Source organism: Fringilla coelebs (genome assembly GCF_963513975.1).
Source record: "Fringilla coelebs genome assembly, chromosome: 5".
Lineage (NCBI taxonomy): Eukaryota > Metazoa > Chordata > Aves > Passeriformes > Fringillidae > Fringilla > Fringilla coelebs.
In genome coordinates this window covers 72,967,127-72,993,454 of record NC_140033.1, presented here as the reverse complement: position 1 = coordinate 72,993,454, position 26,328 = coordinate 72,967,127, and positions in this window count along the sequence as shown.

The window sequence follows — 26,328 nt, the reverse complement described above, 5'->3', positions numbered from 1 at the left end:
GCATTTCAAAGAAGCCAAAATAAGGTATAAGGATGAAATTTGTGACTTCAGGACTGGAAACCCTGTCCTCATTCCATCACACACAAGGTTAAGCACTTGAGCAGACCTGATAGTGATCTAACAATCTCCAGCAGAGGAGACACATGATACTAAAAGGATAATTAACCTAGTAGCAAAGAGTTCTACAAAACACATTGATTGGAATTTGGAAAAGTTCATAGCTAGACAAAAGACATCCCTTTTTTTGAGGTATCCCACCATTAAAATGGTGACCAACGAGGGAATTACTACACTAGCATCACTTCCCAGGTCCAACTCTGCACTGACCTAAACACACTCCAGCCCCAGACACACAACTGTTATGTTTGACTTAGTTACCTTTTTGGATGCATTATAGGTGTAAACATGTGTGCAGCAGTCATATAGGTACGTACCCAAAAATGCCACATGAACCTTGCAAGACTACTGCTTTTCCTAGCTCTAGCCAAGAAATACATGGCCTAGACAAAGCAATAAACCCCATAACCATCCTTGCCTCATTTCCTTGCTCTCTCTTGTTCTTTAGTTGGGACCAGGGATCTCCTATTCAAATGGTTGTTTTTGATGCTTTGTTTTTCCCTTTCATTTGAGTATTCAGGTCCTCTAGCAAGATCAGTGGCAAAAGCCTCAACCCACAGAATTTTTACTTAGTTCAATTTATTGTCTATTGACACAAATTCCTGATCGTTGAGATCAATAATTTGAGGTGAAAGAGTACAAATACTAGAATCCTAATAATCTGAACATAAATCTATTACACATTTCACACCTTGCTCCTGTCAGCTAGTTCACCTAATGTCATAATACCTGCTGCAGACTTTGCACCTTAGCCCTGTAAAACACACAAGCAAGATCATACCCATATAAACTACTCATTAAACCTTAGCATCAAAAATACAAACTTTGTTCCAAGATTAGGGTAACTACAATGGATACTAGTATGTCTGTAAGCCCAACAGGGCTTTGTCCAGGGCCCAAGGGGATAGTGAACACTGTTCATTTGATAAGCATGAGCCTTTCCCCTTTTGGGGAGTAAAATGATGCCCTGAGGCATGCAGCTCTCCCAGAGCTTCTTCCATGTCCTGTAGCATTAACTGAGATCTCACCCTGTCCCATCACTTGCAATGTGATGGGACCTTAAACCTCACCTAAAATTCTGCAGGGCTTTTTCTCTTACTTCATCGAACCCTCTCCCTCTACATAAGTCCCTTCAAAAATACTAGAAATGCAAAATATTTGCTTGCAGTTACAATTCTAAGCAAAGAAGTTGTTGAAGAGAGCAGCTATGGTGTTCCATTTAATTTCTTTTCAGGGAATTCTGGGCAAAAGACGAAGACAGATTCATGACTGGGATTCCTAACATATGTCTAATCTTTACATCTCTTTGGCCTCAGAAAGAGTTGTGTAGCATGTACAGGATAGTTTGCTAGTTTTTTTCCTTCCGGTAGTCTGAGGATATGATGCTCATCACAAGCTACAAAAAAATTACCAGAGAGAAGCTGCTTAGCTTATTGAAGTATTAGCTGTGGATGTGAAAAAAGAGGCCTCTTGCTGCCAAAAATTAGGCTACAACACCTTAAGCCATCTGCAGCAGGGTGGAAATTTGAATGATATCACAATGAAATAATAATTTGCTCCATATTTACATGCTTTTCTCTCTCTTAAAGAAGGAGACAAGTAAACAGTGAAGGTAGTGGGCTTCAGAAATAATTTTCTAACACGAATAAATAAATACATAAATCTTCATGCTTGAAAACTTAAATGCAACAAAAGAGAAAGCAATTTAGGTACTTGTCCTAAGCCTCCCCCACAGCAAAGAAGGCAGAAAGACTTTGCTGCATTTCTTTACTTGGCATGCCCATATGGCAAGTGACAATCCTAAATCTCTGCCACACTTACTAGTTCTTTACTTGTGCCAGGTTTTGCTTTTCGCTTTATTCACAGACATTCTCTGAGGCAGCCCTCTCTTAGACAGATTTGCACATGAAAGAAACAGGATATATATTTTTAAGATACCTACATCACTTAATGCAGGGGTTCTCCAAAATCTCCTAAATCAACACATTCTTTATCTAAGCTGCTTATCATTAGATTATGCAAAAAAATCCAAAAAGCAAAGAAGAGATACAGTCATAAATGGGAATACTGATATTGACCTGCTTACAGAGTTGAACTGTTCATGCCTTGGGATGCTGACGTGACCTGAGGACATGCCTCCTTCCCTGAAGAGAAGCAAGTTTGAGATAAATGAAATCTAGATAGCAATAAAAATACTGGCTGATACAAAACCTTCAAAAATTCCAAAAGAAAGAATTACTTTTTACAAAATGAAGAAAGTCCTACGCTCCCTGTTTGAAATTAAAATTATAAAAGATACATGTTTCATACAATGAGCTCTCCAAAACAAATGGCATACACTTTATACCATCTTTCCTTTTATGGTCTGCTTGTATCTTTGACTCGAACTTTCATTCTGGAAAATTTTATTACAAGTAAGTAAATAATTACATTGGTTACTTATGAAGTCTTTTTCCATATTCTAGTCTCCTATTAAAGGATTTAGGAGCAGCTGAGCAATGTAAAACCCAGGTACAAATCTTTGTATCAACACCCAGTAAAGACAAGGCTTCAAAAGCTGCAAAAAAGGATTTGGTGAGCAGTTATGAACCACAGAGCCAGTGCTCTAAATTGAATTCAGTTTGTGAAATATTTGGAAGCCATAAGGGAAAAAAAAACCCCAAGAAAACAAATCACAGACCCAGGGAGAGTTACTTTGGAATGCAATGCAGTGACTATGATTGTCCACCCATTTTCAATTATAAATTCCTTAAGACATCTCGTATTTCTTGTCCTATTTACAACAGAGCAGTTATCATGCTATTAGGTATTAACAATACCTAAATGATGAGCATGAAATTAAAGCAATGAGTAAAGAATGAAAAGACTGGAATAACAGCTGTAATCACAAAGCAATAAAGAAATAACTGTAGCTAGTTTGTCAGGGACAACTCAAAGACAACAAGCATGTCTACCATGTAAAATGCCAAGATGCTTTAAAAGGGAGGAGCTTTAACACACTATGAAATTGAAGCGATTAAACAGATTAATTTTTCATATTAATATATAGTGGCTGAGGAAAAGCAACTCTGATAGGCCTTAGTTTGGCAGGGTGAATAGGGATGCCTTTATACTCACCAATACACATATTCTGAAGGTTTTTGAACTGCAGTCTGTGATCCAAGCCTGTATTCATTTGGCTGCCGCTCTGAGCTTCAATACACCTAGAAAATACACTAATAGAGACTGTGACTTATAATAAAAATATTTAAAACCTTGATTTGGGTCACAAAAATAATGGTTATAACAAATCCATATTATTGATGATAAATTATCATGTCATTCATTTATACATAGAAATATATAATTATGGGTCCAGTGCATTTCAGAAGAGTTATATTAAAACTAAACTGCTGTATCTGTTTTATGAGTGACCTGCAAACAATAAATGTGGTTTTTTCTTTTATTTAAAAACCCCAACATTCTAGAAAGGCCTTTTTCTTTTCAGACTGATTTTTCTGTTCATTATTGCTGACCAGGCACATTCTAAAAACTCCTATATAAAGCACAAAGGCACCTTGACAATAGACACCCATATGTACCTGATAAATTCCACATGATTATCTAGTCTGTTACTTGCATTCATTATTGCTGATTTGCACTGGAGATTTCCAGCTGTCCAAATTTAGAGTGCTGAAGAAAGCAGACAGATTTTATCCACTTTTGTTAAAAAAAGAAAGAAGAAACAAAAGGCTAGTAAAAAGCAAGTCTTGTAACATGCATTCATGAATAATTCAAGTTTACTGCCTTGGCTGAAATTCAGATGATTTCTGAATGAGCGGCCTAGCTCCATCCCACAGAATGATGATGTCATTTTCTGCAACCCCACCCCTTGACTTGACTAGCCCTACCTAGCCCTCCCTTCCATTGCATTGCTTTTCATACACATCCCCTGCCTTGCTCTGCCTCCTCCTTTCTTCCCTGGCTTTGCCATGCTTTGCCTTCCTTCCCTTTGACTTGCTTTGTCTTTCCTACCCGTCCCTTGCCTTACTTCGTATACCATTCCCTGCCTTGACTCGCCTGCCCCTCTGTTTGGCCTTGCTTTGCCTGGCCCAGCCCTCACTGCACTCACCTGCCTGTGCTCAGCCTCTCCTGCAATTTCTGGGCCTCTTCTCACTTCCCACCCCACTTGCTTTCCCCCACTGGTGGTGCCTTCCCTACCTCTCCCTTGGCTTGCCTGCAATTGCCTGCACTCGGATTGCATTGCTTTGCCTGCAAAGGCAAAAGGCAACACAAGGCAAGGGGCGGTAAGCAAGGCAAGGGGCAGTGGGCAAAGCAAAGCAAAGCAGCTGCAGACAGGGCAGGGCAAGGGGGACACAGGCAAGGGAAGGCAAAGCAAGGTGGCAAGGCAAAAACAGGCAGTGGTACTGAAGGTGAGGTACTCACTCAGAGTCATTTAATGATGAGGTACCATGGCGGGGCAAACTCCAGCAAGAGATTTCTTACTGTTCCTGTCTTTGCCAAAGAAGCCAACTTTGGTTGTACACAGTATGCGGTCTTAGTGGGTTCCTTGGCTTCTCCTAATATGCAGCTCTATCGGCTAGAGCTGTTGCAGTGGGAAGGCAAAAGCCAAACTGTTGAGCTTTTTGCCCTGGTACCTTTAGAGTCTGAGCAGCTCCAGGTGCCCTTCAGTTTAGATCCTCACTCCGTGAGACTAAAGGATTGTGATGAGATACATAGAGCTGCGAAGGAGAGTGCAGGTGCCAGGGGGTGTGCTGCTAGCTCTTTGGGGGCAGCTGAAGTTGTAAGCAGCAAGAGCTCTCTCAGCTGGTGCTTTTGTGAGCTCTGTTTCTCTGGTGTTTTCAGAGTCTCGCAGACTCTGTGAGAGTGAAAAGATTTCCTAGGGTAAAGCAGTTCAGTTCATGTTGCCGTTTGAGTGTGGTGCAAATAGGAGCTAGTCCCTGGAAGGAGAAGATCAGCGAAATCGTTGTGTTCTGACAGTGGATTGGAGAGCAGTGACATTTTCAGCTTGGCTCTTCAGCACGTGGGGTGTTTCCTAGCTGGGCTGGGTGCGGTTCCTTCTTCTGCGAGTAGACATCGCCGTCGTGTGGTTGTTTGGACGAGCGCTGACAGGACAAAGACAAGCGCTCTGCTGGCCCGGCCCCGTTCGTGCGGAGGGAACGGCTCCGCTGTGCTTCCCGGCTCTTGGAGACTGACGGCACGGGCTCCTGCATGCAGCAGGGAAGGAAGAGGAATCGTTGCCTTGCTGGCTGTGCAGTTAACAGGCTGCGGAAGAAAATGCAACTTCCAGCACGGCCTCCTTCTTTTAGAACCTTTTCTGTGGGAGCAGCTGCTCAACAGGTAGCTTGCACCTACTGAGCTGCATACTTTCCCTCAAGCTCTATGTACCACTCCACACTCTCAAGCTCAGCTGATCTTGAACCCCTTCAAAACATCCATGGACTTTTTCTTTGTTGCCTGCAAAGAAAAAAAATCCAACGACAAAAAGCCGATGCTGATGTTCATTCTCCCCTTGCAGCTGTAAACTAGACCAAACACACTTAGTGATCTGCTCGTTCCTTCTCAACTATACAGATAGCATCATCCCCTTCCCTCATGCTGGCAGAGTCCCCTGCTTAAGCTATGTGTTTCCAGCTGAGGACTGCAGGTCCATCAGACACATTGGAGCAGCTCCCAAACAACCCAAATGCTTCAGAAGAAAGTGTTGCCAGCTCTCTCACATTCTCTCATCCACAAGTCTCACACTGCATCCATCACGTTAATAAAGCAGTCCACAAGCTGGAAAAATAATCCTTCAGAGCAACACCAAATACACATTCTAGACCTGGGCAGCTGAGATCCAGCAAAATCCCAACCTCCTTGTTCTCCTCACAAATCCAAGAGAACAGTCACAGGTTCCAAACAATTCCTAATACAAAGACATGGGGGCCGTAAAGTCTGAGACTCCTTCAAAAGTGACCGAAAAAAAGCTTTGTCCCTGTAAGAGTTATAAATTGGAAAGGCATTACAAATTTCCTTTTTCTCCAATAAATTCCACATCCTCTTTTAGCTTTCTGATTGATCCATAGGGAGAATCCATGTTGTCAAAATGCTATGCCTGAGCTCGAACGCTGTTTTCTAAACATGATGTGAAGTGGTGAGTGGAGAGTTGCGGGAAATGCCCATTGAAAAAACAACCTGTAAAATTTTGCATAGATGAGGTAGATATGAAAGAAATCCACAGTCTTCAGAGAACCATAGGATGGTTTGGGTTAGAAAGGACCTTATAGATCAGCTCATTCCACTAGACCAGATTGCTCAGAATCCCATCCAACCTGGCCTTGAACACTTCCAGTGATGGGGCAGCCACAGCTGCTCTGGGCAACCTCACAGGGAAGAATTTAATCCCAATATCCAATCTAAACCTACTCTATGTCAGTTTGAAGCCATTCTCCCTTGTCCACTCCAGGCTCTTTGTAAATAGCCTTTCTTCATTCATCCTGTAGGATATCTTCAGGTACTGGAAGGCCACAATTAGGTCACCCCAAAGCTTCTCTTCTCAAGGCTCCTCCAGCATTCCTTGCTAGCAAAGGCTTGAGAAAAATGAAGGTTTAGATAAACATTTATTGCTCTGAGAACTCTCAGCCACGTTTTTGTCCGAAATCTAGTTTTTTATCAATGTGTTTAATCCTTTTGGCTCATCATTTGAACTAAAGGGCTTTAGCAGAGGGCATTTATTTTGTAGGGACTTAAACAAGATTCTGATCAATGCTGGGGAATGGATGCCCAGAAGGTAAAATAATGTTGCTCCGTATGGCCCTTAAAATAACTCAAACTCCAGAGTTTGTAGTCTAGCTCACTAACCTCCAATAAGTATCTTGGGAGACTGCAGCATGTCCTACTATTACAGAGCAACACCAAGAGGGATCTCTGTCCTAGTTTCAGCTGGGATGGAGTGAGTTTTCTTCCCAGGAGCTGGGGCAGTGCTGGGGTTTGGATTTGGAATGGGAACAACATTGATAACACTGATGCTTTGGCTGTTGCTAGGTAGTGCTTACCCTAAATCAAGGATTTCGTGGTTTCCCATGGTCTGTCAGCAAGCAGGTGTACAAAAACTGGGACAGATGAACCAAACTGGCCAAAGGGATATTCCATAGCAGCATCTAAGCTGGGAGAAGTTGGCCATGAGCTGCTCAGGAATGGGCTGGGTGTCACTCAGTGGGGAGTGGTGCTTATTCTTCTCTTTGGTTTTATTCCTTTCTCTCTCCTTTTCCTTAATATAATAATGATTTTTATATTTTCTTTTGTTCCAGCTATTAAACTGTTCTTACTTTTTCTTCTTTTTCCCCTTTTTATTTATTTTCCTCATGTCACCCCAGCAGATCAACATCAGGGAAGTAAGTAACTGGTACTTAGTTGCTGTTGCAACAAGAATCTGCCGAGCAGCTCTCCTAATTCTGTCTTCTTCTTGGCTTTCCTGAAGGGACAAGGTGGAAGCCTGCATGCAAACATGTTGACATTTCAGTTTTGTTTTCTCATTGAATAAAATAATACCTGCACCTAGTGCATAATTGTGACATTTAGAATTCCCTTTGCACCAATCTTGCGTTTCTCTCCTATGACATGGATGATGTGGAAAATCCTAGTGTATGAATTTTGAAGCCTCAGCTATCATCTACACATTGCTCTATGGTAGGAATGAATGCTCTTCTCTGCTGCAGCCTCTTGGTGGCAACAGCGTAAAGCAACATTTCCGAAAGCGTACAAAAGGCTACATTTTCCCATGTTTTATGTCAGGTAGAAAATCCCCCTATTTAGTCATTTAGTCTTTTTATATTTAGTCATTAGGCCCCCTTTCCTTCTGCTGCCACCTTCCCAGCACTGCCACCAGTGCCTGGCTTCAACCACATATGCACTATTCCAAAGGAGTTCTGACTGGCTGGGGGAATCCCAAATCTCAGACCTCCTGAGCAGCTGTGCCAGACAAGGAGTGGCATCCAGGTCAGAACAAGCAATCATTTTGTACTGAAGTGCAGGCTCTCAGCCCGTGCAGAAGGTGAACACCAGTGTTAAATGCTAACACACTGCTGTGCTGAATACACTGCTGTGTATTCAGTCACCAGAGTACACGCAATAATATTTAGGGGCTTGATCATAGGTTCCAGTGACCTCTGCCTGAGGGGTTGAAGAGCTGCAGCAATTACTGAATCTCCTGTACATTACAAAGGAACGTCTATGAGAAAAGTGGTCTTCGCTTGACAAATCATTTTCCAGCACAGCAGGAGGTTAAATCTGTTGCCAGCTAACTCAGCTCCTACACCACTTTCCTTGTGGCTGTATAGGCACTTTCATGACTTTTTGAAGGAAAGTGCATTCATGGAAGGTGATGGCTTATGGACTTCAGCTCCTGACAGGTTTTACCAGCCTGCTCCTGGTGTGGCATTTGCATTTAGTTGAAACAGTGAATTGTTACTGAATAGCATTGAACAGGAAGCATTATCAGCTTTTCCAAAGAGAAATGAACACTCAGGCAATTTTTCCTTCTGTGTTCCAGGGTATTGCAGACAGACATATGAACTGACTGCAAATCCAAAAAAGAAGCTTAATAGAAAATATAAGCTGTAAATTTTCTTTTTATGTTTTTTCCAGAAAGCCACTAAGTTCATAATTTGGTTAGGAGTTAGCACCTGAGACATTTTTATTGGTATGTCTCTGGTGACTTAGAATTTATTTTAATAATATTTGATTAAACGGCATGCAAGGAAGGAATACTTAGTGCTTACTGAAGATAAAACAGTATTTTAAATTTATGGCCTTTTTTCTTGCTTTGCTAACAGCACTTAGGTTTTAAAATCATGGTATATATACTTGGTTCATTGCCAAATTGGCACAATTTCTAATCACTACTAAAGGGGGGGGTTTGGGTCCTCATCTTTCAGGCAGTTTCCAGATGGCTGAATTTGGGTTGTGTTGTACCCAGAGATGATGTGCAATGTGCCCCAAACTTCTGGTTATTCACACTACCTCTTAATAGCAAAGCCAAGGGCACAAACTCTCAGTGTGAAGTTCTGGCATAGAAGAAACACAGTGCTACAGTATGAGGACTTGTCAGGATTTTGAATTACTCTGCATTTGCCTCATCCCTTTTAGACACTGATTTTTGTTACTGCAACAGTCACATCTATGTATCACCATCCAAGACATCCTATCTAATACTCCTTTTCCAAGCTTGGGTTGAGAAAAATTTTTTAAAATTACCCAATCTTGATCTAAGGATGGCAAATGGTGTAAAAAGCCATCCCCTTCCCTTTTGTAAACTGTTCCATTTCCAACTGATCCACATAGTTTTAAAATATATCTTGTGACCAGAATTTGTCTCTTGGTTCTAGATACCTATTCCCAAGAGAGACTCTTTTTATATACAGAGAAAAAAAAGAAGCCTTGCTAAAGCACAGTTCCTCTGGCCTCTATTATATCAGCTGAAGACTGACCTAGACAAGTCACCACTTCTCCCATTGGCTCCCTCTTACCGCTACCTCGACCCTAATTTTGACATAATTTTACCTAAAGAAAATATTTTTGCTTCAGACTGTGATGTTTCATGCTTTCCCTCCAATGAGCTGAATCAAAGGAATTTCTAAATCTCCCAGTACAGGGCAGATTTTCAAGCCTTGAAGTCACTTCATAAGTGGTAAAGCTCCCTCCAGTTTTTCAGGGTTTTGGGGGATGATGGATGATTCTGATGGCTCTTTGCAAGCCTGATTCCAGTGTATTTGGGTCCAGAGGCACTGGCAATAGGCACCTTCCTGTGGTGCTGTGTCTGAACTAATTAGGCAAGTGACTCAACCACTTAGTTCCAGAAAATTGTCATAGTGGTGTGACCGTAATCATTCACAAGTGACACGGTAATCTCTGCATTGCCTTGTGTTGCACAGCTTAGAAGGGGGTTTAGAAAAATGTCTTTGTGATTTGGATATCACAAAGAAACAGGACAAAAACTAATTTAACTTAATAGAGTAAATTATGAATAAAAAGAAAATGACAATAGGGAAAAAAACCCGACACACTTAATAAACCTTATAATGGGTTGTCTTGAAGTAAGCTATTATGACAGCATATTCCACGTTCCTTTGCTTTGCGCCCCAGAGTGATTGCTGTACCTTTAGGGCCAGGGACTGGGTCTGTGTGGGGCCGGGAGAGGGGAGAGGCCCTGCTTCGGCACAGGCATTTTTCAAAGCCTCGCTGTCCAGGTTTTCCATGGCTTGGGGGATATTGCAAAAAGCGTAAGCTTGGCCTGAGATCCTGTTGGCCTGTGGCACCTTTTCGGCACTGACCAGGGCCCGCCTGCTTGCTCGCTCACCTGTTTCCCCGTGGTGTGGAAGCCCAGAGCCAGGCGTGGGTGCCCCCGGGCCGGGCCTGCACTGGAGCCCTGCTGGCCACAGCTGCTCCTGGCTGCCGGGCTGGGGACTTGGATCCCTGCAGCTCCTACACTGCAGGCTGGCTCGTGTTCTCCCCGTTTCCCGGCCCTTTGGCTGTCCCGAGCCGCAGTGCGGGGTGCCGCCATCACTCGCCTTCCTGCCCTCGCCATCTCCGCAGAGCGTGCCGGCGCCAGCTGCTGCCTGTGGGCTTGGCTGAAGGAGAAATCTCCTGGAAGGACTAACACAAACAATGTTTACTTTTGCCTGTTTTGGTAGTTTGCTTTTACTCATTTTTGTAGTTTGCCTAAACTTTGTAACTTTCATTTTATAATTTTGCTTTACTCACTTGATTTTTCTTAAACTTTGTAACTTTCAGTCTGTAGTTTTGTTTAACCACGTAACTAACTGACTTTGGTAGCTTTGTTTTAGTTACTGTTCAGACAATTAGATATTAGAATGAAAGGAATGAGAATGAGGTGTCTTTGCCAACGAACTGTGGGCCTGATGGTAGGAAAAGCTACACACGGCAAGGTGAAAGAAACAATGGGGGAAGCCATAAATTCCATAGGAATTCCCCTAATAGACATGGACTGCTACTCGCTCAAGACCAAGGTAAAGCTCTGGATTTAGAGAAGAAGAGCAGGGACACAAAGAAAAAGAAAAAAGGGGGAGGCGGTTATACATTACAAGGGATCTTAGGTATTAGGCTTTCTGGGAAGTCTGAACTTCTCAAGTACCTCAGCCAACGGGGAAAGAGAAAGGGAATTGCAGCTGGGAAATTGGGATAAAAAGGAGGCTGCGTCCCCTAAAAATTTGAGACACCCCAGGGAAAATGCCCCATGGCCTCTCCTTTTATTCAAATAAAGTTGCAGGACTCCTCTGTCTCCTTTTTGACCATAAACTTCTGGTGTTTGTGGATTTTCCTGAGATATAAAACACCCCAAAACCCCCAAACAAATGCTCCAGTTCTGAACAGTGAAAGGCAGGTGACAATCTTGCACCAAGAAAATATAAAAAACCAAAAATCAAAAAAAAAAAAATCGGGATTTATGTACTGATTACTTACCAAGAAGGATGGACTTTGGGCGTGATTTGGGGAATTCTTTAAATATTATAATGTATATAAACCCAAGAGAGCAATGCTTAAACAAGCATAGTTATGGAAAGGGACACCTCCAGCACACTTCCAGTACTGAATAAATTAATACTTTCTTAACAGGTTGCACTGTTCAGTGTTTTTCTTTAGATAACTCCCATCTTTCTTTTTGCCTGAGCTCCCTCCACCATTTGAAGAGCTTGCTGGCTCATATCAGAGCACACCCTAAAGCTTCTGGGGAGTCACTGCAGCCTCTGTACCCTGCCCTAGCACCATCTCTGCCAGCCCTGCTTGGAACTGCAGCAACTGCTCTCCCCCATGTTTTCATTTTCCTTGTGTCTCTGCTCTTTTTCTCTAAATCCTGGGATTTAGCACAGCCTTGGGTGAGTAACAGTCTGTGTCAATCAGTGGGATTCCTATGGAACTTATGGTTCCCCTCATTGCTTCTTTCACCTCTCAGTGTCTGGCTTTATTGACCAGCAGACCCACAGTTTGTAAAGACATCTCCTTCTCATTCCTTCCACAACCAAGCCCATTCTAGGTGTCTATGGTCAAATTTTAAAATAACCTGATGCAGTTGTTATATTCTGCCTGTTCTAAGTCTTAGGAAAGTTTAAAAAATAAAAATAAATTTCTCACACTGCTGCAGCTCAAATCCCTATTGCTTAAACTTGCGTAATATACCATGGAAGATTATTTTAAGTTAAATCAAAATAATTAAAATTATAATAAAGCAATAATTTCACTGTAATATTAAATACACTTTCCTGCAGCGAGAATGATTCATTTGTTCTGTAATTTTTTTTCTTTTTAGTAGTTTGTTCTATCACTAAATTAGACCTACAGCTTAGAGTCTGTAATGCACTGTGAGGCAAATCTGGGCCGTTGAAAGCAAGATTTATATGCTTAATAATTAGATATCTCTCTTCCCTTGCTTTAATTTGGTTTAGGAGACAACTCATATTTTGGTGTCAGAGTAATTGAATCATTACTTCCTATTTTAGAAAAAGCCAGTTCTTGCAAAGGAACACACTGATCATAAGGGTGGCACAGTGTCTATCCAGGGGGTTATTTTTACTTGCTAATTCCATATCCCAGAGCAGCTCGGCCTTTACACCAAGGACACATCAGCAACACACGGATCCCACCTACTGCTATTTCATCGGTACTTCATCACATGTTACCTCACCTGTTCCTTCTCTTTTGGGCACCACGAAGCCCCAGCAATGCTGAAAATGCACCAGGTCTCCCAGTAAAAATGAATTTGGCACACTGGTCCTACCACAGCTTGGTTTCAGCTGTGGCCAAATAAACAATGAAGTTGCCAAAAGAAAGCAGTGCGGGGATATAGGAGCAATGTGGAGCTATTCCACCAGAAAAGTTTGCTGGGACTCTAAATGAGGTCCATATAGACAGAAACAGGAGATGAGGGGGGAAAAAACCCATCAGTCATATTTTTATAACAGTAAATTCCCAGTTCCTAAAGAAAGAGGAAATTATCTCAGCTCTTGTGTCATCCCAACTGGCAACCACACCCCACAGAGCTACGTGCTCATTCCCCCATGAGTGGGGTCAGGGAGAGAGCTGGAAGAGTAAAAGTGAGAAAACCTGTGGGTTGAGATAAAGGCAGTTTAATGGGTTAAGCAAAAGCTGTGCACAGAAGCAAAACAAAACAAGGAATTCATTCACTATTTCCCATGGGCAGGGCAGGGGTTCTGCCATCCCCAGGAGAGCAGGGCTCCATACAAGCTGAATAACATTAATAGGAAGAAGCACTTTTGTGCTGAAATTGTCTTTTAGGAGCACAAAAACTCAGGAGAAGCAATACCCAAGAGCATCAAACATGTCTTTGAAGGGGAGGGTGTGTGAGGGAACTCCTTCACGAGGTTTTTGGAGGGAAGTACTAAAGAGATGGTGGAAGATCTCACCACGCAGAGAAAAGAGAAAAAGGAATGGGGAAGTGGTCATAGATAGGGTTTTTTCCCTAATTTTTTTAAACTGAAAACAAAGATAGCAGATTATATTTCTATCCCCTGGCTCGGATCCCCTGTTATTTGCCACTGAGGCATCCTGGATTCCTTATGATCCATGCCAGCCCACTCTTGCATACCTCTGTGTTACAGCACTACAGCAGGTGTATGTTTCATCTGCCCAAAATATTCAGCTACCAGAGATGTGAAGACTTCTGGCAGTCAACTGTAGTCCTTCAGTTTTGTTTGTAATAGCAAAATCACAAGTGGTTAATTCTTGATGAATTTATATTTGTCCATAAAAACAGAGACAGATTGGCTGGAGGTTGTCTCCTGAATCAGCCGAGCTAAAATCCTCTGAACCAACAGGTCTATTTTCCTTCAGTCCTGTATGTTTCTCCCTGATGTGTGAATTCATGAAATGCTGATGCTACTTTCTCCCTAAAGAAGAGCTTTCATAAGCATTTTTCTGATTTGGAAAACATGCTTCGGAAAAACAACATTTTATTAGAATTAGTGTATATGCAGTGGGAATAACACTAGCATGGGGAATTTCAAGTTTGTTTAGCGGTATTACTTAAATGTCTGATATGTTTCCCAAGAATGTTTTCCACTTGAAAAGACAATTAATTTGTGCCTGTTCACATCTTTTTTGTGCTTGTTTTGCCCAACAGCAAAACATCTGCATTGCTCTAGGCCAAATGAATATGAATTACCAAAAGAATTGTAATTTACCCATTTATACAATTGCTGTCAATGGTTTGACGGCTGAAAAAGTTCCCTGCTTTTTAATTTCCCCTGTAGTCAGTCTTGCCCAGCTGACTAATTGCTCCATAAATGATGGGTTTTCCATGAAGGTTCACACTGCATGGAAAAGAGGGAGCACTGAATGGAGCTTGATTAGCCAAAAGGTAATAGCCAAGTGCTCCCCATGGGGACAATCAAATGAACTAAGTAAAAATATGTCTTTTTGTTTCATCACTGATTATACAAATATACCTTGACTCTGTGTCTGTGAGTATAGAAAAGCTGGGGCAAAATGTCCAATAGATACAAAAAACATACAGAACTGCTTATGCTGCTTTGGAATGTGCAACTACTGTGGCTTCACAAACCAAATCTAAATTTAAATTGGAAAATAAACCTGCTCTGAGCAATGATCCGTATTTTTGTTTAGTATCTTGATGAACTTTTAAGTCTAGGCTTAATCTGTGGAAAAATGCTGCACTCCAAACATACCCATTACAGCTGATTTGACATATGAAATCTATAAGAATATTAGGCTATCACCATATTAAAAAATAATTATAAACCATATGAAGAAGGAAAAACAACTTTTTCCTGAATTGATGTAATTAAATTCTAGCCTTCTGTCAGGATAAAATGCAAACTGATTTTTCCTACTCTATTAATTCTGCATTAATGCTGGTACAAATGCTTTGGGAATATTACAAGCTGCTTTGCTGCCCACATTTCAAGAAAGTGAAAAAGTAGAAGACTGAGAAGAACAATCTAGGACTTGTTAAAGTACTACAAACATTCTGCAGACAGTCTTGAGGAGCCTACATTTAAATATAGTGAGGCAGCAAGGGCACAATGATCGTAGGTCTACAGATACTTCTGGGGAGGAAAAGAAGTGCAAGGACAGCTTTCTTCAGCCTAGCAGGGAGGCACAAGAAGATCCTGGGACCCTTCTATGAGCTCAGATGGCTTCAGAATAGAAATGAGGTGCACACAGTAGTCCTCTTTGGAATCCTGTAGCTCCTAATATTAAAAATACAACAATTTTACTCCATCTCTTCATCAATGGCTTTAGCCTACTCTTTATCACAACTCAAACCCAGTTTTCTCAGTAAGCGTGATCATGGCCACACCCTGGCACAGGCTGCCCAGAGAAGCTGTGACTGCCCCATCCCTGGAAGAGTTCAAGGCCAGTCTGGATGAGGCTCTGAACAGCCTGGGACAGTGGAAGGTGTCCTTGCCCATGGCAGGGGGTTGGAACAAGAGGATCTTTTATGACCCTTCCAACTCAACCCATTCTATGATTCTATGATCCTATGATATACCATGGACCATAGTACCAATGGGTTTTTTTAATTTACGGTAGAAGATATAAAGAGATATTCTTCATCTTCTGTAAAGAGAAAGTCCACAAGCCATGAGAAGCTCATGCTTGGGAGTCTGGGTTTCCACCTGTGCAAATCCTGAGTCAGCCCTCATGGCTGATAATTGTGATGTTCCACATCTTATCATGAGGATGTTAGAAACTAAAAATAAGAAAACTCCAACTAATCTATTGCTTATTCCTCCCACAGAGACCCAAAACTACTTCACCTCATTTTATAAATGGCCCTGTTCCCAAGTCCAGAGCCAGAGGAGTATGCGAGCTTTGCAGATGCTTTTGATTCACTTTTGTCTACCATAGCTAGTGACAACAAGTTTCCTGAGATTTACAAAGCTAAAGGTAATATCCATTTCCAAAACCTTCTTTCAACAGATGCACCCAGAGACTACACCTTTACCAATAAATTATGCACAGTGATTCCCTTGAGCCAGTCTTGCCCACATCCATAATTAATATAAACTTTTGTCCAGAAAAAGAGCCTGACTCCCTGTGTGCTTTTGGGAATGGTCCCTGGATTATCCTAACTTCTAAACTGTGCCTGGGAAACATTTGGGAGACCCCAGCTGACACAGGCGTGGGAAGCATGCTGGCAGCCTCCCCGTGTAAGTGGTTGTGTTTCTGTGCCTGGGAGCCAGCCCAGGCAATGAGGAGTTTACTGGAAGGGATGCAGCCATAAAGTCTCTGGCAATGACAAATCGTGGAATGTAACTCATCCTCACTTCCCCAGCGTGGGAATCCACCGAGGACAGCCCAAACCACCAGGAGTGTTACACTACACTCAGACCATCTCCACCTGCTAAAGTGAATGCTCTTACTGCTACCATCAGGTCCTTATGAGACACAAAACAGCCTCACAGCTGGTTAGACAGAAAGCTTTGTGTATGGCCCTCTGAGTGCTATACAAGCTTCTCCCTGCCAGTATTCAGATGTCCACCAGTGTCAATAGCTGTGTATGATGGTTCCATCAAACACTTCCACAGGATTTTCCCTCCTAGGCCCCTATGTTGGCTGGTTTACCCATCTCCTGCAGAATGACAGGAGAGCTCTGCAAGGGATATTTACTTCTTTTAGGAAATCAAAACAAGAAGTCATCTCCAGAGCCAGCCATAATTTTTAGTAAGTTTGCAAGGATCAACTTTTGCAAGTCTAAGAGCTGTCCAAGAGCAGCTTTGTTCTTAAAAAGTGTAAAGCAGACAGCTGCTGAAAACCAGGACCCAGAAATGCCACAGGCTGAATTTGGGGACTTCCCAGAATTTAGCTAAACTACCCCTGGTTGCATTTGAAAATCCAGACTAACCTTTGGTTGTCATAAGAAAACGTCAAGATTAGATATTTAGCTTTTCTGATGCTGCTCTGGTAGCACTTGACTACAATTTAATCTTCCTCTGGAAAGCTGTCTTTCCATAGGTGAATATATATTAACCCTTTATGAACAATGATCTGAGTCTGACAGGAATTTTAAAAACTTGTAGGGATGTTGATAATTCCCAACAATTTTAACAGAAATGTATGTCACTAGCAAGATTTTTCGATATTTATTTCTGGGCAGTTTTATTTCTGCTCTTCTCAAGTCAAACTGAAATAGAGTTTCTAATTCCTTCTCCTTGAGATTTTTAGTGAACTGAGCTTGAACTCATCTTACATTTTTATTAATCCTGTGCAATTTTTCTGGAAATCCTGCTACTCTTCCCTTTAAATTCAGATCATCTGCCCACAAATTTTTTTAACACAGAATTGAACTTTTCCCCTTACACATCCCCTTACACATCTGAAATCAGAAAATTCTGGTTCATATTCTGTTTCATTAATTGCATGGCAAAAGACTTATGAACTATTGAAAATGGATTAAAACATGAACACATTCCTTGTAATCACATTATATCTTGAGACAGACTTCAACCATCATTTCTTAATGAGAAGCAGAAGGGAAGAGAAAATATTTTCTGGCAAGTTATGAAATAGTAAACGCCCTGCTCTGTAATCAAACTGGAAAAAGTGGAACCTATTCCTTTGTGTGAGGAACGTTTCCACCAGCATTTCCTATATTAATCCATTATTAAGGAAAAATATATGTGCACATCCACATATAGCAGGCAGGCTTGATAAGATATTTTTTAAAAAAGGATAAAAAGAAAACAAAAAGAAGAAAAGAAACATGGATCTAAAGATCTTGCCTGAATTGTTTTCCTCCTGGCAGAGCACTGCTGATGCAATGCCCACACAAGGCTCTTGCTCTGTAGAATGAATCAGTGACAGGAACCTGTCCAAGCAAGCCCCATCACTGGTTACTCAATTATTCAACAACTGAAAAAGAAACTATTACGTAGTTTGAACTTGAACCAAACACAGAGTATTCTATAATCCAGAAAACCAGCCAGCTGAGACCAAAGAAAACCAAAAATAACAACACCAAAAACCCAAAACAAAACAAAAAAAACCACCACCACCACAAAAATTCCCCAAAAGTCCAGCTTTGGTTACTGGACTTGCAGAAGCCTTTTCTATTTACACCTCCTCTGACTCAATTCCCTGTAGTGCAGATACCTTCCCAAACTTTACCTACTGAGTAAATATATCCCACTATCAATTTTACAGAGAATCCTGGTGGAAAACAAACAAAAAAAAGCTAACAGGGTGCTAAATTGCATCAACAAGGACATCCAGCAGAGATATAGAAGTCATTGTCCCACTCAGCATTTGCCAGGCCATGCCTGGAATACCATGCCCGGTTTTGGTTCCCAGTGCACAAAAATGATGTGGACAGTCTGGAGAGGGTCGAGAGCAGGGCACAAAGATGGTCAAAGGGCTGGGAAGCTGCTCTATGAGGAAAGGCTGAGAGAAATGGATTTCTACAGCCTTGAGGGAAGAATGCTTAGGGGAGACTTTAGGACAACATTCCAGTATTTAAGGGATGGCTACAAAGAAGGTGGAGACTCCCTTTTAACAAGGAACCACATGGAAAAGATGAGGGGCAATGAGGACAAGCTACACGTATGGAGATGGCTACTAGTCACAAGAGGAAACTTTTTCACAGTTAGGTCAATCAGCCATCGGAGGTATGTCCCCAGGGACGCGATGGATTCATCCACACTGAACCTGCATAAGATGCACCAGGACAAGGGGCTGGGCCATCTTGTCTAGGCCGTGCTTTTACTGAAAAGACTGGACCAGATGATCTTTGACAGATGACAGACATCACCTGTGATACCTAACAACAGTAATTTCAATTTACAAGGCTTCTTTTTCTGCCCAGAGATTTTAGATCAGCAATCCCACCCTGCTCCACAGCTTTGTGTTGCTATCAGTAAATCCTCAACATGGCCAGCCTGTGCCAGATATTTGTGGAGGAGCTTGCATAATATTTGTTTCCATTTTCTAGGTACATCTGTTCTGAGCCCTGCCTGGTGCCAGCAGGGTTTGCAGAATTAAGCCATGGGGATCTATGAACTCAGAATTGCAGGAAGTAGGTAATAGCCATCTGAGTTATAAATGGATACCAGTATTTGTCAGAAGGATGATGTTGGCATCATCTTCAAAAGCACTTTTTCAGTAGTATTTGTTTTCTGTATTCCTTTTCCTCTTTTGAACTTTTTTTTTCTTGCCAGACAGGAATCTCTTCTTTTTACACTGAATAAATAGTTATTTATACCTATTTTATATTCAGTGTGGTTGTCATGAGCTTTCTAGAGTTCAGACCAGCAAAATATGCACAGGTGAAAAAGTATTTGCTTCCTCCAGGCTACTTTTGTGGAATTTTTCCCTACAACATCTGCGTCAGTCTGTCAAAGGTCTTTAATGTGGAGCAGCAGCTTTAGCAATGCCTCTAGGGATCTCAGTAGGAACAAGTTTGGGGCTTAGAGGATCTCTCAGAGTGGGGGAGTGGGCAGGGAACACCACAAACAGCAGGGCCCTAAAAGGAAGCTGAAATCTAGGGACCAGAAAAGGAGCAAAAGGTAAGAGATGAAATGGAAGAAAAGAAGAAATGTGAAGTACTCAAAAAATTACACAAGGTGATGGTTCTGAGAGGCCTCGGCCAGGGTGGGTGGGAGCAGGAAGGGATCTGGAAGGCAAAGGGAAACCAGCCCTCACCCACCATGACCCAGTCCTACAGAAACACGAAGGGAGATTCTCCAGCTTCCCATTTTCAGCCACTCTCCCACTGTCCCGCCAGCTGAGGACACACAGACCCTCAGCACTGCCTGGTTGTCCTCCTCCAGCACACTGGTATTTGGAAAAGCCAGCAGTGAAGTCCTTGGGCTATTGAACAGCCCCAGTGAAGAAACAGCAGCAGTCTCACCATGTAACTTGTTGCCAAGCTGGCAGGGCAACAGGATCAAAGGAAGTACTCACAGTTTGAAGAATCATAGTTTGAAGAATCATCATTTCAGTTGGAAGGACCTTTAAAGGCCATTTGGCCCAACTGCATCATCAGATGTGGACAGCAGAGGTACAACTGACACTGAGAAGGCTCTAAGCACCAGCTCTGTATGATCCTCCAGCCCAGCCTTTTCTGCCCTGGTGCTGATGCAGTGCCCATGTGTGCCCTCTGTGCCCTCTGGGGTTGGTCAGTGCCCCTGGGCACTCCAGGGCTCGTTCCCTTCAATGCTGCTCACCTGTCCTGCACAGCTGGAACCAATTCGGGGGGATTGATTGGGCACAGCCCACCCCAATCACCACAAACACTGTGCCTACAAGATGTAGCATTCCAGACACTGATTCAATTTCTTAATTGCATGGGAAAATTTCCTGTCTCAGCCTCCTGGCCATGGCAAGTCTGCAGTATTGGTTTGCTGCCCTCCCAAGCCCTCTTGCCACAGGCACTGTCCCTCATAAACACTGTTGCCCTTGCCATTTCCCTATAAGACATGAGCTCTGAGGACACCTGATAACTAACAATTATCCATCCCAACAGCTGATAATTCCAAGAGCCAAACCACAACTGACAGGCCACATGCAATCTAAGCCCCAGGTGTCATGCCATTAATGGACCTAAGGCCATGGTGCTGTCACTCGCAATTTCCTTCTGTTGTCATCTTTTTGTCATCTTTCCCCATCCCCAGACAGGTCTGGTGTGCCACCAAAGCTGGTTTGTCTCACTTAACATTTGTTAGCAGCCAGCTGATGTCCCAATGGCAGTGAGTGGTGGGTTTGGAGATGGGCGGTGTGAGGAAGGCAAAGCACCTGACCTACATGGGTGGGTTATAAAGTTTGTTAAATTGCTTTTCTGAACTGTTGAAGCCTTCAAACGAAATCTTCACTTTAATAACTTGAGTGAAACAACTTCTGGGAGACTTTTCTAAAAGGGACTCTGGAAAACATATTAAGATAAAAACACTCCATTATGGCACAGGGTTGTTACAAGAGAATGCAACCGAACTATTTTGAACTTCGTCTTCTCTCTCACATGCATATTTTCAGCTTCATCTCCTTACTGGAAAATCTCACACTAGCTTGATTTTCAAGTACTTTTTATTGCCTTAGAATAATTTTTAAATTTCAACACCACACAGAGCCTGATAGTAATTCAGCAGACACAGTTGTATTTTATCTTTAGTGTCATGGCAGATAATTTTTATAACGGGAATTCTGAATAGCTTTGCCTCATCATCTATAATGTTTTTTGGTAGTAAGTCTGCCTAACAGAGAAAAAAAATATTCACTTTTTGGGAAAGTACTCTATGTCTTATGAAATATTTTTGCATAATAACATGCATATAGATTAATTTCAACTGGTAGTTCTGCAAGTATCACCACTTGTAATCCTAAAGAGTGAACACAAAGCTCTAAGAAATTGATGCCTAAATCCTGCCTGAAAATTATCTAGAATCTCTCTTTTTTTTTGAATGGTATTGACTTTTTCTTTGGCAGTATATACAGGTACTTGATTTTTTTAAACCATTTTGTAGGATCTATGCATTGCTCGTACTGGTTAAAAAACCCTGGGTTTTTTTCCTCAGTTATGGGTACATAATAAAGGAAAAATACAAAGCGGATGAACCAAAATCAAAATATTGAAAATACTACAGTGATCTTTTTGAGAACTGGATCAAAATTTTTGAGACAAGGACAGAATCTAAACCACATTACAACCTTACCCCTGTTAAATGCCTACAAAATAAAAGGAGTCTGTAGCAGAGTGGACCAAAGCAAATTATTCAAGCTCCCATTATCTTTTGAGATAATTAAATTAGTTCTTTTTGTTCTTTACAAAAGGGGCCCATGCAGACCTTTTAATGGAAAGTAGCTGAGTCCTAACATTCTTTCTTAAAAATATCCAGATATCCAAAGGGGTTGCATTTAAATCCCTCTTTAGTAAGAAGTCTACTTCAGGTATTTGAAGCCTTCTCACCAAACCCTAGGATATATGTGTATGTATATACACACACACATATATATACAGACATTAAAGAGAATAATTAAAGAAAATGAAAAAATGTTCTACTTTTAAATTTTAATTTCAGCTGCTTATCCCACCAGATCTGAAGATCTTGAGGTTCTCAGGAAAGAGGCTAAAAGCTGAAATGTGTAACCACTGTGACAACCACTGAAAACAGTGAAAAGAAACCTTATCAAGATTCCATGAAATTCTAAGCCTTTCATCTCAAAAAGAAAGAGGAAGGACCAGAAAAGAGTGCAGGGAAGAGCAACAGGGATAATAACCACAGCTGCTGGATGGCTTTCATCAAAGCAGTAAGTAAATGGGGAGTAAATGGGGAGTCCTGTCAGGAGGAAATGCAAGGCCTTTGCCTTGCATTGATGGGTAGAGGAAAAGCCACACTACATGATGGCAAGTTTAATTACCCACCTGGCAGGACAATAGAGGAGGATAATTTATGAAGTAGCAATTTGACATATGCAGAACCTCATGGCTGTGGCACACTGGAAATATTCTCTAAGCAGATAGGGCAACACAAAATATCACTGTGTCCTAGGACCAGTGTTCAGCTGGAGGGACTTCTGGGCAGGGCAGCTTGTTTCTTTCCAGTCTCCAATTCTCTCTGCCAGAATTTCTGAAGTACATTAAGAATATTTTACCTTAATATTTGAGAGACTGCAAAGAATGGTCCTTGTCGACAAACAGCAGCAACTTGGGATAAAGTGGCTAATCAATTTGAGGGGGTAAGGAGGAAATCTGCAGCAGAAAATCACAAATTAAGGTTTTTATCCCAAGTACCACGTGTCTTCTCTGGAAAATCATCTTCTTGAAGTTGTTACTCATGTTACACATGATTTCTGTGCTCATTAAGAACACAGCACATGCTGCCTGATGGAGGCTGAAACCTCATTGTGGCTGAACAAGCTCAAGCAAAATGCCACAGTCAGCTAATAGATCCTGGTGTGCCTGATGCATCAACTCCACAAAACCTCTCAACAGAGTTAGGCAAAATTACACCGGATGGGGATATCTCCATTAACTCACCCTCATCAACACCACTGCAGCTCTTTCTGCCAGCTGACCTTCACATTTAGTGTATTTTCTACCAGACACCCAGATCAAACAATGGAAGATGTGCAGCACTTCTGCTAAAACGCTACGAAGGGATGAACTGGAAAAGCACATCAGTGAAACAGATCCTTAGAAGCCGAAAAGTAACAGCCACACTCGCCTGTCCAAGATAGGTATGTCACTGTGTGCTGGAAATTTGGGTGGAAGAGGATTTGAAGTGAGACACCAAGAGAATTCTCTGCACTGCATGTGCTTCTCTTGTCCTTCCCTATGACATTCAAGCATCTTCTGTCCAAGCCAGACAGAAGGAATTCTAAGGCCCTGATACTGACAACATTTTGCCTTTTCACAGAATATTTTCCTACAAGGGATGAATACCAGTGTACCAAGGTAAAAGGATTAGGAAGAAGAGGCACATGGCTAAAGTACCTGGAATCAGTGGTGCAACTAAGAAAGGATTCCCTTCCAGAAGGAAAAATTGCAAGACATCACTTTCAAGTAGCACTTCACCAGCTCTAAGTGCAAAGTACCTTCAAGGACTTGGATATTTGACGGGGTTTCTCACATTCCAAGGCAATTTGCCTCCACAAGGAAGCACCCACAGAGAGATCCTGCACAGAAGTTTCCACCCATGGAGAGCTCCCCTGACAGGAGTTGGCAGAGGCAGGGAGTTCCCATTTTCTGAGCCTTCACTCACTGACATTTGACCCTCCTTGCAACAGGAAGTAATCTAGAGAGTCATCTTGATAGAGAGGGTATATTAAAAAAAAACCAAAAAACAAAACCAAGAAGAATGAGGAACTCTCATTAAATCACTGCATGGGAACGTGCATTTAGAGAAAGGAAATGAATGTGTGACAAAGCCAAGGAAAGCTAAGGCATAATCTGAGGATTTCTAGCATAAACATAATCACTGGGATATTATCTTTGACTGGCTTCAGCAATTTATATCTGCCCACACCTGAATAAACTGAAAGTTAAATGGACTCTAACTCATCTCGAAACATGGGTTTTTGTAAAAGAACCATCACAGCTAAAGGAAAGCTGTCTGTCTTCCCCGCTTACCTCAGAAGAGACCACCTTTGCTGTGGATAATCCTTCCAATAAAATGAAAGCAGAGATGTTTGCTTTTTGGTGCCTACCAGGCTGCGGAATCCTGCTCTAGCTGTCCCTGCAGTGGCCAGATTCATCTGCCCCCTTATCCTCATTGTTTTTACAGGGGGCTGAGGTGGGGAGGTTTAAAATGTAAAGAGGAACAGGAAATTGCCTTGATTGTTTGGACATACGGGGTTGAGAGTGAGGAACAGAGAGGAAAAAGAAGCCCTGCAAATACTCTTTTCATTTCTTAAAATGGTGATATTTATTTGTTAAGACAATGAATTTCAAATAATGAATAACATAATAGTTGACTCTGAAAAGCTTCATCAAAATTAAATGAAACAATGAGCCTGTCCCTTCTAATCATGCTCATTAAGACTCTGCGGCTATGAAAAAAGGCATGGGCTACTATAAAATCATTATTTGTTTCCATCCACTTGCACAAACATTATAAATACGACTTTCCTTATAAAAAATCACAGATGATGCTTGTGGCACATTTTGTAAAATGCAACTAGAAAAAGACAAGATACTGTTAATAAATAATACATTCAATAACAAAGCAATTTTTGCTATTAAGAGACATCTAGACATTTTGGGGTACAGTCACCATGAAACCACCTGAAAAAGGGACATTCTTCAAAGAAGCACTGCACAGTACTTGAAAAATGAACAAATTCTACTGACATAATAGAAAATTAATTATTGCAGGGGAAAGAAAGAGATTCTCTTAGTCCTTGAATAGTGCTGGCTGACAGCAAACATTTGCTACATTGGAGAGTGAATTAGATCGAAGACCTAATCACAAGACTCAGAACAATACCACACTTTAGGATGTTTAACACACTCCACACAAGTACCTTTGCCCCTGATCATGCCAAAAAAACCAATGATTTGAGATGTTCACCCAAGTGCTCCTGTCATTTGGACACAATATCCAGCCTGTAAAGCTTACACACATCAGAAATGAGAAATAAATATTACATGCTGGGCACTGGAGGTAAAACAAATCCATGGAATTATGCAATCTCAGGGGCATAATGGTTTAACTATTTTAAAATCACCTCAAGACATCGAACTACCACTTACCATCACATTTTTTCAATAAACTGGGCAAGAGAAGAAGGAATGAGAATAAAAGTACTAGAATTTAACAGCTAACACTGACATCCCACATCACATGGCTCCTTTGGGAATATTGTGTGAGAGAGCGAAAATGGCAAGTGTGCCCTGTCCCTAAGGAGCCAGGAGAAACCTTGTGTCTGTCCTGCCAGGGCTTTGCATGCCAGCAGTCCTGTAAAGCACAGACTGATCCCAAACCAACTTGTTTTATCCGAACACTGAGCTCCTTGCCAGCACCCATTGAAATTTTGGTGGCACCACGGATGCAAGCACCACTTCCCTGAGCACTGCCCCTGTCCCTTCTCACAGCCAGAGGCAGCCACAGAGCAGGAGGTGTGAGATGTCAGATGGTAGCTCAGGGAAGGTGACAGCCAGCACCTTGCAGCTACAGGGAGAAGCCAACAGAAGCGTTCAGCTTCCTGGGCTGCTTGCCTTCAGATGACACAGTCTGTTCCCAAGGTCAAACACCAGGGACCTGGGATAACCCAGCGACATTCCCAGGTTCCCTGGCAGGGCACATATTCAGGATGGCTGCAACTCCAACATATACTGGTGCCCTGTGAAATCACTCACTTCTCCTAAACACCTCTGCGAGGTAAATGCAAAATCAACAATTTTGAAAAACTTTGCCCAGCCTATTTCTGTTCTGGTCGAGCACAAAACTTCCCCAAATTGCCCAAGTTCCTTTCAAGTGGCTGAGCCTACAAGAAACGGAAGGGAATTCTCAGAGTTTTAGTTTGCGCTGCAGCTACTAGCCATAAGCAGCAAAATGTAACAAACCACAGTGAGTTATCTCCTGGCAGAGGCACAGACTTTGGATGCAGGATGTGGGCTGAGGGCAGGAAATGCCACGTGCAGAGGCATCACCAGTGAGCCTGACTGATCTCCCAGCCAGTGCAGCCCCGTGAGCCCACGCCTGGGAACAAATCAGATGTGCTGGAAATACAAACAGATTG